A 15751-nucleotide genomic window follows, 5' to 3' on the forward strand; every position below is an offset into this window, starting at 1 on the left:
AGGCACTCTCTGCCCTGCCTACCGCCGGCGGGGCCTGGGGAGGGCGAGGGCAACGCTGCGCGCGGGCGATAAGGCCGGGACGCGGCTGCGGCGGGGAGATAATGGGGGCTGTGCGGGAGGGCGGGAGCGGGGCGCAGAGGGGAGGCTGGGGCTGGTCGGGGGCCGGGCCAGGGCGCGGCCGTTTAACGGTCGCCGTGAAGGGCAGCGCGCGGCTACGTGCGGGGCCTTCAGTGCGGTGTCCTCTCGGGATTTAGGCGGTGAGGCGTGAAGGAGGAGGGGGAGCAGGGCCGGGGAGGTGGCCCCGCTGGGCAGTAAAAGCCCGCTGGAAGCGGGGGCACGTTTCCGTGCTTCAGGAGCAGAAGAGCTGTGATAACTTGCCAGGTAGAACGTAGTGAGTGGCAGAGAAGGTAACTGGGGTGCGTCTGTGCTTATCTGGTGGCACAAAGCGATCAGGAGGGGTGGACTTTACCCAGGTGGGAACCCCATTGCTAATCTTAGGGCGTGCCCCATGTAGTGTCTCTCTCAGGGAAAGAGCCTAACAGGGCTCTTCTGTCTGAAAAGAGGTGAAGTATACCACTGTGTAAGGTCTGGAGGTGTAGTGTGAGTGAAAGACCGAATGATTTTGCCTGGCTTCGTTGCCTGGTTCTGTATTTCAGCCCCCATGTAGTACCGCGAAGTGCACAGCTGTGATGGGCGGTTCTCCACACAACGCAGGAGATGGGGAAGCTTGTTCTCCAGTGTGTTCCCGGCACAATAGTTGCGTTCTCATCTGGACGCAAAGCTGGGTTGTATCTTCCTGAGCACAGGACTGCTCACTGCTTTCATGCCACCCAGTAATATTAATCCATTTTGAAAGCGCTAGTAGGAAAAAGTGTTCTGTTACTTAAGCACAGAGTAAAAGAAATGCATACAAAGTAACAGGTCAGTTGTTGAGGAACCTTGTGAAGGGCATCCCAGAATGCTTGTATTTAGCACTCCAAACAAAGGGCCGTTGTTCAGCATCAGTGTGGGGAATGAGGGAAATACATCCTGGGTCTGGTTGCCATGGGATTTGATGCATCCTGAGAACTGGAGTCTGTCAAAGGATTTCAGAGAGAAATGCCACCTCTCCTATAATGCTTTATGGGAAATAACTTCTAAAGGCAAAATACTTGAATGCAACATCTCTGAGTTGAACTGAACATTGCCCAAATTGCTGAAAAGTTGATTTCCTTTCAGGGAAATTAAGTTAAATGTATATACCTGCTTCTTCCTTCTGCCTTCCAAACAAATCACCAGCATTGCTTCATGCAACCTACGTTTACTTCTGTAATACTTAAACATATACTTCTTCACTGAATGAGGATTTTCTTCTGAGTGCTGATTTGTCACCTCAGTATTGTTTTTAGTATATTTGCCTTTTACCTGTCAGCAGGGGGAGATTGGTAGAAGTTGATTCCTTGTATCTAAAGAGGCAGCAAAGCGCCTGTGACGGGAATCACTCTACAACTCCTGAGTGGACTCACTTTGTAAGAATAGTTCATACCCTCCCATGTCCTCAGCAACTTCTTCCCCAGTGATCCCCAGTTCCTCTACAGTTACAAGACTGAAGTGTACCAGTCATGGGACGGTGGTGCACAGGCATATTGGGGGTCATCATCTGCATATTTTGTTGAGTGGCAGGTGTATTATTAAGCACAGCTGTGCACAGGAACAAGGATGCTGGTTTATTCTGAGCTCCAGCACTTATTCACAGCTGTTAATTCATATTGCCTTCTATGCCTCAGCTTTTCTGTCTATAAGAGGGAAATGCTAATAACCCTGACATGCAGCCAGAGATTTTGTAAAGATTAGATGGCACATTTGGCATGTTAAGAATTATTCTTTCCTAAAATTGAAATTAATGAGTTATAGGAGAAGTGAAATACAATCCTTGTATTTTAATGCCTTAAATTATATTCTCAAATCTCGGTTGGAGGAAATGTAGCTGATAATCATCAGCAGGCCTCAAAATAAGGTTTGTCAGGGGATTTTTCCTTCAACTTATATTAGTTAATTATTAGACAGTGTTCCTCCCTTCTGGCCATCGCTTTAAATAATTTGACAGCAGCAGGGGATCAGTATTTTAAGGTAATAACATGGGACTGTGCTTTGTTCAGCTGGGAAAGAATAGAGCACAGCCATGCTGAGTGATGCAGTGAGGACCGAACACTATTGGGGTGACAGCAAAGGACAGAGACTTTACTTCCTTTTCTGCACAGCTGGTGTTTCCTTGTCCACAAATGTTAACTGTGGCACAGGCTATGTAATGCACATGAAACACTGCCTCTAATTTCTGGCAGAAGATTATTGTGGCTGGGATGATGAGTGACCAGAATACAATTCCATTTTTGTTTAATGACAATATAAATCTTTCATTTACCTATGCTCTGTAGAGGAAAACTCTGCAGATGCTTTTTGTTAATCATACCTGAGAATGATTTAAATGAGGAAAGTTTTGTTAAGATGGAGTTAGTTAGAGTGTGCTGTTAGTGACAGAACTAATAACATTGATAAAGGTCTGAAATCAACTCAGAACTTCTTTGAACAAAGGGATTATTTAGTAAGATAAAAAATACTTGATAAAATTAGTGAGCACTTGGAAAATAAATTCTCTCCTCTGCTCTTCTGGGTGAATTTGGAGTTTTGTCTTTATTGGAGAGGACACAAAAATTGTTTCTCTAAACATGAATAGTGAGTGATAGTGTTAACTTTCTGCTTTTTAATGAACTCTTAAAATCCCTTGCAGCCCCTTTCTCCTGTGCCTCAAAATCAGTGGACTAACATATTGACCACTCAAGTTGGGAAGATTTTTAACAAGTTTAAGGGCTCTGTTTATAGTGAAGTAAGCTCAACTTGCTTCCATGAATGACCCTGGCTCATACAAGCAGTCTCTTAGATTCCAGTTACTGCACTTAAATGAGAGAAATAATGTATATGAAGGTGGAACATCAGAGCAAGGTGGCTTGATGGAAATTTTCTTTGTGTTGTCTTTTTTATACATATATGTGAGCTATCTTTTTTAAGTGTTTGGGGTTTTGTGGTTTTGGTTTTGTTTTTTGGTTTTTTTTAAAGCTGCTTTCAGCTACATATGGGGGGCTAAAACTCAAGTTTTAAGTGGTGCTTTTTGTTCGTGTGGCAGTTCTTTTGTCCGTGCTTTGTTTTCTCCAACTCAGAACTGTGCTGCCTTTAGCCTGTTGATTCAAATGTCTTTATGTGCCGTGAAATTCTCTGCTGTGCATAAAAACCCTGATGAGATCAGTGAAGTGTACTCCTGAGCAGTATGCATGTAGATCTGCAGTAGATCTTTACCCAGAGCAGGAATTCTACCTTTGCCCCTAACTCTGCTCTTTCCTTGATTCTAATCAGAACTATCTCTTAAGATACGAGCAAAGCTTTAGTCTGGCTGGGAGATTGATAGGTGTAGCAGTGCTAGAATAGCTCTATACTATGGGTAGCTAGGAATGACTTCACTAGGGACTGAGATGGTGACCCCAGTTTCCAATTCAGGGGCAGTCAGAATGATTACTTTTCCTGGGATCTGAGAGTGAGGAGACTTGGATCCAATCAAGTTACCAAATGTCAGCAAATATTTATGAAACTCCTGCATTTATCTTCCTTTATCATTGGCTATTGAGCACTGTGGCATGGCATTCTCCAGCCTGTCTGTCACTTGCTGTGCATCATCCAAGAGTTGGAGATTCGCACACTGGGGCTTAAGAAGGCTGAAAGGTTAGGACTTGCTAGAGTGAGGACTTAATGGTGATTGGAACTTTACAGCTGGATTGGCTCAGTTAAAACCTGAAGTTACACTAGTAAAAAATGTAGAACATAAAATCAGGTACATTTATGTTCTACTTAAAGTTCATTATCTTCTCCAGTGAGCTTTTGGATAAAGTCAGAAGGTTCTTTATTAAAATATCTTAATTTACTTTTTGTTTATCTGCTATTTTTTCTAGAAGTGGAGAGGAAACAGGCTCCTATCCCATAAAAACTTTTTCCTGTTCTATGCTGGTACAATACAGACATCTCTGGAAGATTTAACTGGAACCAGAAAAATTAATAACCCAGTATGCAGATTATTTATTTAGGTTTTTGGAATAACTGCTTTGGGATCTCAACAATGCTTAGTGAAACAGAAGCTTAAACACACGTTTCTTGCATCCAGAGAGGTGTGCTGACTTTGGGCTATAATGTGAGTATTTCTTACATGGGTCAGAGTGAGCATTCAATTATACATACAAAAGACACTGCTGCTAAACTAGCCAAGTCAGGAACTTATGTGGAGCCTTAGGTTCAATTCCCTGTGCAGAGTCCTGTTGTACATGTGATTTGAACTTAAATTCTGTCTTATCATTGACTCTGCAGACAGTAAATACATTCTGGAACTGGCACCTTGCCCTTTTGGTTTGCTCAGATCCTCCTTGAACCTAATAACTTTCCTTGGGAGAAATTCATTTTTATTTGAGAAATTTCAATAAACTGGTGCTTCCCAAGAGCAAAAGTATTTCCTCAAGAATTTTTAAATTATTTTCTCACTCTATTTGGTCCTGAATATTTTTCCCATTTGCGGCTTGGTTCTTAGTGTTTCTAGTTTTAACTTTGTATTTTAGTGGTAATAGATTTTTTTTTTCCCCAATAGCCTGGTATAAAGTTAGTGCAGTGAAGAAACCTTTAAGTGCTTTGTGGGTTTTAGAGATCTGTGCTGCATCCCCTCCTTTCTGGTACTCAGTTCTGTCTGTGCTTCCTCAGTTCTCTTGTTTGTATGCCTGTAGCATCCTTGCAAAATGTGAAAGTGCTATTCTTCCCATCCTGGAAGATGGAGGAATGAAAGAGAGAATATAATAATGTGCTTTCACTCTAGGTGAAAAGACACCTGAGCAGGGTGTGTGATCACTGATCTCGAGCAGTGCCTGCTCAGTGGCATGAGCCAGGTAGCTGGTTTAGAACTACCTCCATGGAATGGTTTCTGGATGTACCAGCACTGACTCAGGTTCATGCTGGTACAGCAGTGTTGTGCCATGTCTGGATCCTCACTTGGGAATCCACAGCTCAGAGGTCTGCATTGTTCCCTGTTGTGAGGTGTAAACTTGTCCTGGATGACTTGCCCAAGATCATACAGGAAGACACTGGCAGAGCAGGGATTTAATGTGAGTTTTCTCCTAAGCAACAAGCCAACCTTTGGTTTTTTTCCTAGGCTACATAAATTGTAAGTGAATAAAAATTCTGTGCATCTGGAAAGGCGTCTTCAATATTTTCTGGAAAGTGGGTTAATTCCTAGAACAAGATGGATTTTGGGGAATGGAGAGAATTGGTGGAATGTGATCAGATATGCTAAGCATACACTTAGTTTGTCACTGTTGGAAATGTAAATAAAATTTTCATGGATCAGACTTCCATCTTGCTTTTCTTTATTGGAGTAGGAATGCATTGGTCTGCCCTATTATGATTGAAAGGAATAGCTGAGCTTTGAGGAATATATGAGAAGAATATTAATAAAATATTTCATTTAAAAGATTGGATTTATCTCTTTCAAGAAACAGTACATTCTTTTTGTCAGTGTTAATCTCCTGGTTCTTGATTCCCCCCTCCCTGTGTTACTAATTCATAGTCCAGTTGTGCCCAATTTACTAATTGACAACAATGTGAAGGTGGTGTTATTTTGAAGATAATGTTATTTTTTGTGTGCTCTCTGCGGTGTGGAAGCATTTTCTTTTTTGCCACATGCATTAGTTCGTAGCGTTCTGTCTCATATTTGAAAACATAGAAAATGTGAGGAAAGTGGAGTGTTAGTGAGTGCAGCTGAAGGGCATTCCTAATGCCAAAATCCCACCTTTTGCCTTTGCAGTAAGCTCAACATTAAATGGAGACAGTAGCAGAAAAACTCCAAATACATTTTTAAAAATCCAATTCCATTAAAATTTCACATGAGAGGGGAACAATTCTCTGACTGAAAAGTGGAAAAGCTTGTGGAGAGAAAAACTTTTTGAAAAATGCTGTAAGAGTTGGCAGCATTTCATTCACCAAATTGAGCTTCTGCAAACTATTGAGTTAAACATTGCATAAGAAAAGGACCAGAGAGGCTGCAGTAGTTTCCTGGAGTCATAGAATGGTTTGGGTTGGATGGTTTCCTAGTTGTCAGTTTGTTGTGTTTCAAGTGTTAATGCATTTCCTGTTTATTAAAAATACTGAATTTAAGAACTAAATTTAACCAGGTTGATACAGAACAGAATTAACTGCTCAAACTAGATTCTTAAGAGAAGGGGGACTATAAGCAGGACCTTTATGCTTGACTCTTTTCTCCAGTTATTTCTCAGAAGTGAGACTTATAGGCCCTTAAGAAAAAAAAAATAAAAGAAAATTCACAATATGAAAGTCATCTAGAAGACAGCTTTGCTTTTATTTTCCCAATGTCTCACCCTTTGCTTCCTTCCAGTACATGTCTCCTTGCTTAGATGAGAGCTGGCACATTAGGATTCCAAACAAGGACCAGAAAGCAATGCACAGGAAGTATTCTGAAGAGAATCCTAGTCAAATTGCAACAATTCCAGCCTTAACTTTAAAGAATTTTACTGTGTAGTACTTCACTATTACCCTGATTTGCTGAAAGCTGCTGATCTCCTAGTGATTATACTTTTGCATTGTAGTTGTTGTCAGTATCTTGTTGATACAGTGCCACAGAGTGCCATTCATACAGAGAGAATTTGTTACTGCAGATTTTGGAGACAGGGTTTGGTTTACGTGGAGGTTAAGATGCAATACAAAGAGCTGGCTTTTTTTAGCTGATCGTGGACTAAAAAGGTAGGTAAGGTTTGCAAGGGAGTATCCTATAAGGAATATACTGCAGGGGTCAAAGCTCACCCTCTAGGAGTATAATGGTCTCTGCAGAGGCTTGAGATCTGTTGCTTTTCACCCAAGTTGTTTGCTCAGTTAGTGTTTGGACAGTAAATGAAGCTAAATTCATAACTACGGAGATGATGTTTTTCGCCCTCTCCAACTGGAAGTGGTGCTGAATGTAAGCCTTAGATCCAGAATGCCTTGACATGTGAGTATTTGAAAGCTAGATTTTTATTTTATTTTTTTTACTTCAGGCTTACAAAGAGGCTGTGTTTGTGAGAGCTTGTGCCATATTTGATCATTTGTCTGTTTCTCCAGAGAGTGATTATTTAGGTTTTTTTGTCCAGGTTAAAACTCTACAAAGGTCATAGGCATGAGAACAAAATGGGAGGAGGGACATCTAGTGGTTAATAAGGAACATGTGCATAATTATTATAATTCTTTTTTGTTAGCTCAGGTCAATGACAAGTAAAGCATTCTTAATAAATGGCTTGGGATTCACTTAGAATTTATAAAACTTGGAATTTCGATATAGTTTCTGATCAGTCCTACTTTTTCTACGTGCTTTCAGTCTCTGGTAAGCAGTAACTTTTCTTTCTTGGGCTGTGGTGTTCTGGGGTGATGTTGGGGTGTGGCTATGCTGTGGGTTGGGGTGTGTTTGGGTGTTGCTCTGTATGGGTGTGTCTTCTTTTTGGGTGGGGCTTTGTGTGGGGGTGGTGGTATGTGGGGGTGGGGTCATGTGAGGGTGGGTTTTTTGGGGGGGTGGGTGATGTGGGGGTGGATTTTTTGTTTAGGGTGGGGTTTTGGTGTGGGTGGGGTTTGTGTTAGGGAGGCGCTAAGGTTTTGGGTGGGGTTTTGTGAGGGGTGGGGTTAGTGTTGGGGAGGGTTAGGCTTAGGCTTTCTGGGGGGTTAGGGTTGTGGGTGGGGCTTGCGTCGGGGTTAGGGTTGGGTACTGGGTTAGTGTTGTGGGTGGTTAGGGTTAGCAGTAACTTTCTTGCTTGATAACATATCAAAGAGTGAGTTTTGATGTCCGATGCCAAAGCGTGATTACCCTCAAAATATTACTGTATTCCATGTAATTTTTTTTTTTAAATATTTTTACATGGCTATCCCTTTCCCACAGCCAGAATGTCTACAGGATCATATGGTTTTATGCTTTGTTTTTTTCTTAGGGCATTGGAGGGAGGTCATCTAATGAATAGCTCCGTTGTGAGGAAAAATTATTTCAGAAGAAACTGATCTCAGCAAATAACAACTCTTTTCTTATGTTGAGAACCTCACTTTTCTCTCTTATTTCTCTCAGTGTTAGAAGAGTTGACACTGTGTACTTCCACTAGAAAGGATTCTAATCCTGGACTGGACTTCCATCATCCAGCCCAGATCTCTACTAGCTCAGGCAACTTTGTCACATATATTCTGTTTCATGTATGGGGTGCACTACAACTGTATGATGCCTGGTGAATGAAAGGAGTGGCTTTAATAGGTTCTTCCCCATTTCATTTTCCAAGGACTCATTGCTAGGCATCATCCAGATGGCTGCCTAGCTTTGTTTCAGTTCTTTAAGGGGTGAAGAAGTGGAGAGAGGAAGCTAAAGGGATGTGTGGCACGTGTGTGTTAGTAACATATCCACCACAGTTATGGGGTCTGAAAGGAAAAGGAAGGAAACGGGTGAAATCTGTTGTGCTCAGAGGACGTTGGTGTGTGCTTGAATGCTAACAAATGACAGATTTTTGCTTTGAAACACTGTGCTTTTATACTGTGAGAAAGGCACAGGGCTGTCATTGTTAGATAACTTATTTTATGCATCTATAAGGTCAGCTTGTTTGGATGCAAGTTTCGTGAAGCTGTCCATACTGCAACAGACAAAGCCCAATGCTATCACTCAGTTCCTCTGGAGCGGGGTTAGGGACAGGGGCTGCATGGAGAGCAGAGCAGCAAACTAATTTTTCCAAAACATTGTTTTGTTACAGCTACTGGGGTATGACAGAAACCATTTTGAATTTAGCTTCATTGCTCTAACAGCAGAACTTCTTCAAAATACATGTCCCATTGCATTATAATTTCTGCATGTATTTTTCAAGTAGGGTTTGTGGTATGACAGCAATTACAGGTAAAGCAACACCAGCTTCTTTTCCTGCAGCTAGTCAGACCTCTTAGGCCTGTAGTGTCAATGACTTTTCTCCAGCCATGGCTTCATACACAAAAGCCAAAGAAATGTCTTATTGTGGATCACCTGGGCTAGTATTTCTGCCTTACACAGTAACAGCAGGAAATACTGTCTGGGGCTAGGATGTGATCCTGACCATTTCATGTTGTGCATTCCCCTAATTTTTTCCCAGCATCCACAGTCATTGGATTTGGATTTTTTGGAGATACACTGCTGTGGATTCCCCTACCTGTTTTGGAAATGCTGTCCATAAATTAAACCTCTTATATAGCCTACTCTTTTTATCTAATCGGCTGATATTATTAATCTCCTCAGTCCTAGGTAACCAGAAATGCATTACTTGCTGTATTGGTAAAGTAATTGGCCCTCACTTCAAGTATTGCAAGATTTGAGGAGTAGCAGTCCTGCTTTCACTTTCTCCACTGCCTTCACGATTTTATAATTCCCAGTTGTATCCCTCTCAGCCTGTGTGTCTCCAAATTAAGGAGAGAAATCTGTCCTTATAATGCAGCTGCTCCATCCCGTAAATTCCTTGTGCTTGTGGGAAACACAAGTGCTTACATATGAATACAAATCTGTCCCTCAGTAGCTGCATTTCCCAGCTGTCTATCACAAGGCGGAGTTGGCTGCCCACTTACAGCAGCCTGAGGGGCACCTTCTATTTGACCTTTTTTAAAGCTGTAGCAAGCAGATTCCAAGAACACTTGCATGTGTAACTGTAGCAGTTTTCTGTGTTTATGGATGGAGACTGTCCAATTCACAGCTATGTATGTCTAGCTTTTTCTTGGCCTGAAATGAGCAAAGGGCCAGATCCTCACTAGCTGCATGCAAAGTTTCTGGTCATTTGGGTTACAGTGCTGCCAGTTGTCCATTTGTACTTTTTGTGGTGATTCGTGTCTGTCTCAGTGCTGAATGTGTAGAGTTGTTTTTTACATCTTGGTAGTTAGTACCCTTGTTTCATGTGAGAAGTTGGTTATCCATGGTGAGGATGTGGCCAGCTGCAGGGCAGATGCAGGTTGCAGCCTCACTTGGAGGCACTTGCACAGATGACATTCATCTAGATGAGTGGATCTTTAGAGGAAGTTGCAGGCAGCATCTGTCTGCTCACTGGTCTTTAAAATGGGTGGAGATGATCTTCAGGTGGAGTGGTTATGATCAAAGTGGTTCTTACATGCTACTATTCTTGATTTCTGGCAGCTAATTATAGATTAAGTTGTTATAGTTAAGTTAAATATAGATTGAGTTGTCTTGGTTTATTGAAAATAATCCAGATACTGTTTTTACACAGAAGTTGATGAGTTACTTCTTTCACACAGGGCTGAGTAGCTCTTCCTGGGACCCGTGTTGAGCAAAGATCTTTTTCTCAGTTTTAAATCCTGTATATGATTTGACTGGATACTGAAGAGAAGGCTGAAATGTTTAATTTTATTGTACTGGTAAGAACTAATTGGTGTAAAAAAAAGGTAACTAAGACTAACTCTTGGTCCAACTAAACATGTGTGACTGTGTAGTTTGATAAACAGAAGGCTGCAAACAGAAAATCTGGTATATATTTTTATCTTTTAGAAAATTAAAGGTTAAAAAAATTGAATAAGATCAAGTGTTGCTTTCAGATATTAATAAAAATCATTTAGTGTGTACACGTACTCGCATTGCTGATTTCACCATATTCATTTGGGAATAGTGTGAGGTACAACAGCTTTATGTTGCAGTGACCCTAATTGTGTAGGGCATGGTGCACATTTTCTTTCACACTGCTATGAAACCTGCAGTACTTTTTCTGGATATATTCTATATTGGGGTATCTTTCTGTCTCTTAATAAGAATACTCCCAGGAGTTGATTTTCTGAGTCTCTAGCTGCTTCATTTTCACTGCCAAGACTGTAACCTCATTCATCCTTTGCACCAAATGGTGTCCTGGAAACTTCATAGGTCAAGCTAAGCAATGACTACATACCAAAATAAACTCTCACAGATGATTAGCAAAGCTCAGACACGTACATGGTTGGTTCCCCTCTCATCTCTCATTCTCAAAACACTTTATATAGATAACCTTAGAAACTAGAATTGTCACCATAAACCCTGGACTCATCAGAGATACTGTTTTTTCTAGTGAATTATATCTTACTTCCAAAAATCTCACTGTTTCCCACTAGTAATCATTGTGCTCTTTTTCCTTAACAGAAGCACACAGTGTTTCTCCTTCCAGGTACCAGCTTCTTTTTCTCTTGGCTGCTTTGCCAATGCTTATCTAAACAAACACAGAGTTATTGTTCTCAGTGTGAACTCAGAGGGAATGTCTGTTCCTGAAGGTTTGGGCTTTTTTTTGGATATCACATTTGATTTAATCAAAACTACTACAATGATCTACAAAGTCATCTGAGAATAATTTGCAGCTATAGCAATGCTAATTCTGGAAAGAAAAAAATTGACTCCTGACAACTGCTCCCTCTGCTGTGTACTTGTCTTGCCAGAAGCTCTGCACTTGCAGTGTTCATTCAGCTTTGTTTTCCCTGTGACTCAGTTATGTTGTTGGGTGTTGATTCCTCGTGCATAGTAGAAATTTTCAGAAATCCTTAATCCCTGGGCTTTCAGCAACAAAACACTAGTTTCTGGTGTTCATATTCATAAATACTACATGAAAAATAAAAATTTGAAATACTGTAGTTATTTAGCTATTACAAGATTCCATGAAGTGTCACATTTATGCACCTTTTAAATAGTCTTTCTAGGAGTTTGTTTTTATGAAGCCATACTACACAAGGAAATTTTTTATTTAAATGAAAATGGAAACATCCATTGCTTTCAGCAGTTTTGTAGTGTATTTTAGCAGTAAATGCAATGCTTAACAGTAAATGCAGTGCTGCTTGAGCACTTGAGCACCTTCCATGTAGAGTAGACAGTGTGAAGAAAATTCCTGTCTGGTATCTTTGCTACATAGACAGAGCTAGTAGGCTAATCATTCTGTGGTGGTGGGCTTTTTTTGGTTTCTTTCTTTTTTTTTTTTTTTTTTTTTTTTTTTTTTTTTTTTTTCCTCTTTCTTTTTCCCCTTGTTTATTTGTTTTGTTGTTGTTTTTTAGCTTTCACTGGCTTTATTTTGTTACCTTCCTTCCGAGGAAAGCTTGTTTTTTAAAGTATAGACAAATGTTTCAGTATTGTTCATGTGATTCCTGTGGTAGACAAGGCATTTTAAAGGGGAAGCAACATTTCCTAGAATGTTGCAAACCAGGAATCTCCTGATCTCTTGAAGCTTGTCTTCTGGGCAGATGCCCTAAGACAAACAAATGTTGACTGCATCTGTGTTAGTCCTTTGTTTCTGAGCAGTAGAGAGCTTTTAAAACAGATCAGGCTGCCCTCATTGACCGTGTGCTTCTACTTGTCCAGAATTGCATAGTATCCACAGGCATGTGGCTGGCCTGCCTGCTTCTTCCCCTCTTACAGGGTCCTCTGATGGAGAGAGGTGGAGTATGATGGCCATCTACCTGTTCCTGTCAAATAAAGGGGTTCTATGGACTGCTTCTTAGTGGGGAAGAGATCCCACTTCAGGTGTGATTCAACTGTCTTCTCAGCTAGGTCCTCATCACTGCTTAAAAGCACTGCCTAAGCTGCTACAGGCATGTAATTCCTCAAGAGTAGTGTGGCCCTCTTAAAGTCAAGGTGTCATCCATCAGGAGAGGAGAACATGTAACCAGGCTATGACAGCATTATCCAGTACCAAGTATCGTTGCACAAATTCATAGAAACATAGAATGGTTTGGGTTAGAAGGACCTTAAAGATCATCTAATTCTAATGTCCCTGCACGGGCAGATACATGTCCCACTAGTCCAGGTTACTCCAAGACCCAGCCAACCCGCAGCTTCATAGTTCTTACTGAGGCTTTGAGATCTCTTAGAGTTCACTGTGTTCTCGTTGACACCTTTCCTGTTTCCACTGCAGGCTCAGAACTCTTCACAGGTGTATGAGCAGAGAATATGTGTCATTGTGCTCCAGTTGGCTTATGATAATAGTGGAATCTGGACTGAAAAGAGGATATTGCAGCTGCTTTATCTGTTTAAGTCCATAAATGCCTGTCTTCACAGCTAATGTCTGTGGGGGTTGGACTAGATGATCTTTCGAGGTCCCTTCCAACCCCTAGGATTCTATGATTCTATGAAAGCCATAGTGTTTGTACGATAGCTCACTGGAACATCTTCCACAAGCCATAGCTGGTGACTTAGAAAATTAGACCAGGCTCCTATCACATGTGTGGGAGGTAGCACTACCTTAGCCTTTCACTTTTCCCTAGGTATCTGTCATTGGTCTCTGTTTATACTAGCACAGACTTCAAGATTAATTGTTTAAATGTCTCTATTCTGGCTGAGTGTTCCCAGAGTTGAGTGTCTGAATGTGACTGCATGTTCAGTGGCTATTAGGCAGTGTTAGAGACAAGTTGTCAGGCTAGAGCTTTGATCTGATCCAGTGCAGTTCTTCTCTCTTTGCTCTCTTTGTTGGGTGAATATTGCAGAATTCCTTGTAGCTCACCACATTTCTTCTGGTTTAGCCAATGAAGAATGTTTCATTTGAAGACCCATCTTAAAGAAGCTTTTTTTTTTTTGTAGTCACCAGACATTTGACTTTCTGCTTCCAGTAACATGGAGATAGCCTTTCCCTTTGGCTTTTCCAGGCACAAAACATCTACCCAGATGGTAGATCATATCTGTATCAACAAGTAAAAATCCATTGTCTGTTTTTATTCACCTCCCTCATTGCATTGCTGCAGCTTTTATATTCTGTGGATTGAAAGAAAAACATTGATATTGAAAAACAACCTCACAAAGGCAGACACAGAGGAAATGAGTATTTGAATATGTGGTTAGCATAAAGACTGGTGACTGCAGCCCAAGGAGGCACTTAGCTTATAAGTGGTTTGAGTTTTCTGCATTTTGGCTTAGAAATTGCTGTGTTTTACTGGAAATGGGAAAAGAGAAAACTAAGAAAAAGGAAGAGATGAGTTAGTGAAAATACTAGCCCATGTCCCTGGAGACTTTGGTTTTCTTTAAATTTACAGTCATAAAATAAAACATCATTTCAACATAGCTGTAGGGCTATTTCTACCCAATTTATAAACTGCATTCTGATTTAAAGGTTCCTTTATTGTTGTATCAGCCTCTCTCTGTTTCTGAATAACCTTCAAGACTGCAATGAGTTCAGAACTGACAAACTTAGCTAGATGCCAACATTATATGGATATTTCATGTTTTGCTACTGAGGGAGCACAAGGTTGCGATGGCTGAAAATGTTGAATCAGAGACACTGCTGAGCACTTACATACATGTAAAAATGCATAGGGAGGCATCAGGGTCATGGTTTTGGTAACTAGGTGACAAATGCTCTCTGTTATTCCCCCACTTCCCTCCCAGGGGAAGGTGAAGAAAGGGAATAGGGGAGAGACACTTAAAGGCTGAAAGAAAAAACTAGGATAGGTTTAATGAAGAGGTAGTAGGGGTAGTGAATTACAAAAATGTATGTAAATTATATTTAGGTGTGCATCAGCTAGATCGCAAAAAATCAGCTCTTCCAAAATGTGCAGAGACTGTTCAAACACTTTGATGCTTTATTCCGTCTCTTTCACAGGACTGGGCATGCAGAGTGTCTGGTCTTGAGGAATTGGCATCTCAGACCCACTAAATCCTTCTGTGTTCTTGATAAACTCTTTGCTTTCTTTTGATAAGTGGTGCCCAACAAAAAAAATACCAGAACTCCTAGGAGCATCTTTCTGCCTATCTTAATGTGCATTTCTTTGTCTCCAGGCCTTTCTGGCTCCTTTTTACATACCAGTCTTAATCCTCAGAATCTGCAAGAGTTCCTGACATGCCAAACTTCTCTCAACTGTAGAAAACTTCAGCACATTTATCTTTGTTTTAATAAACTTGTTTTTACCCTTAAATATGATCTCCTTTGGCAGGCTTTTTGTCTTACATTTATCTTTTTGTTTCTGTAGCCCTAGCAGGGAGGATCATCAGAGGGAAGCTGTAACTCTTCTTCTTTGTTCAGAATGTATGGGTTTTTTTAAGAACATAAACCAGATGAGGCAAGTTTTCTCACAATGAACATATGAGGCAGAAAGGACATTTCTCAAAGGAGATCTCTTACATAATCTATGACCACTTTTATGCAGATTCTCTTTTTATGGAATAAGAAGGCCACGTGGGCTGGCACCTTCAGATTCTTTTGTGTGTTCATTTTAAGTGTAGCCACTCAAACTCATCCTCTGTATGTTTAACCTTGACAGCTTCACACAAATAAAAGTGTTCCACTAAAACATTATTCATCATTGTAAGGGCGCTTGTAATCAACCTACAACAGGCCAACAGCAGAGACTTTCAGAGCAAAGATGACAAAGGAGCACTTGACCTCAGGTTAGCCGTTAACTCCAGGCTTTTACATTTCCAGCAATAGGACATCTGTGGAGTTAGAAACATATATAGTCTCTCAGAGCACTGCCAGGGCAAGGATTATCTTGTAACTTACAATTTAAAACTTCATGGACAAGTGAGCATTGCCACTTTGTGATGGCTGTTCAGTGTCTAATTATGTCTTTTTCCCTTGTCAACAAGATTGCTGCTTGCTATTTGAAAATGGTACTTCTGTCTCTCAAATTTGGGAGTGGGAATCTGTTCATATTTAGGTGTTGAATGGTATGACTGAAACATTTTTGTCCCAAAATGAAAACAAAGATCAAAAACATT

The 15751-nt window shown here is 40.7% G+C and overlaps 2 long non-coding RNA genes across 4 annotated transcripts; both read left to right on the forward strand.

Moving 5' to 3' along the window:
* The first annotated feature begins 144 nt into the window (after nucleotides 1-144).
* On the forward strand, nucleotides 145-10662 carry LOC139797096 (uncharacterized). Of its 3 annotated transcripts, none has more exons than XR_011726287.1 (3): nucleotides 145-7063; nucleotides 7313-7432; nucleotides 8028-10662. It is a non-coding gene; the product is annotated as an uncharacterized lncRNA (long non-coding RNA). The 3 variants fall into 3 exon arrangements; XR_011726288.1 differs by having other exon boundaries at nucleotides 145-473; nucleotides 3978-7432; XR_011726286.1 differs by having other exon boundaries at nucleotides 145-7432.
* Nucleotides 10663-12031: 1369 nt separating this feature from the next.
* On the forward strand, nucleotides 12032-14949 carry LOC139796705 (uncharacterized). The gene is made up of 2 exons (XR_011726108.1): nucleotides 12032-13117; nucleotides 13180-14949. It is a non-coding gene; the product is annotated as an uncharacterized lncRNA (long non-coding RNA).
* Nucleotides 14950-15751: the final 802 nt, after the last annotated feature.

The sequence above is a fragment of the Heliangelus exortis genome, chromosome 5, assembly GCF_036169615.1.
Source record: "Heliangelus exortis chromosome 5, bHelExo1.hap1, whole genome shotgun sequence".
Classification (NCBI taxonomy): domain Eukaryota; kingdom Metazoa; phylum Chordata; class Aves; order Apodiformes; family Trochilidae; genus Heliangelus; species Heliangelus exortis.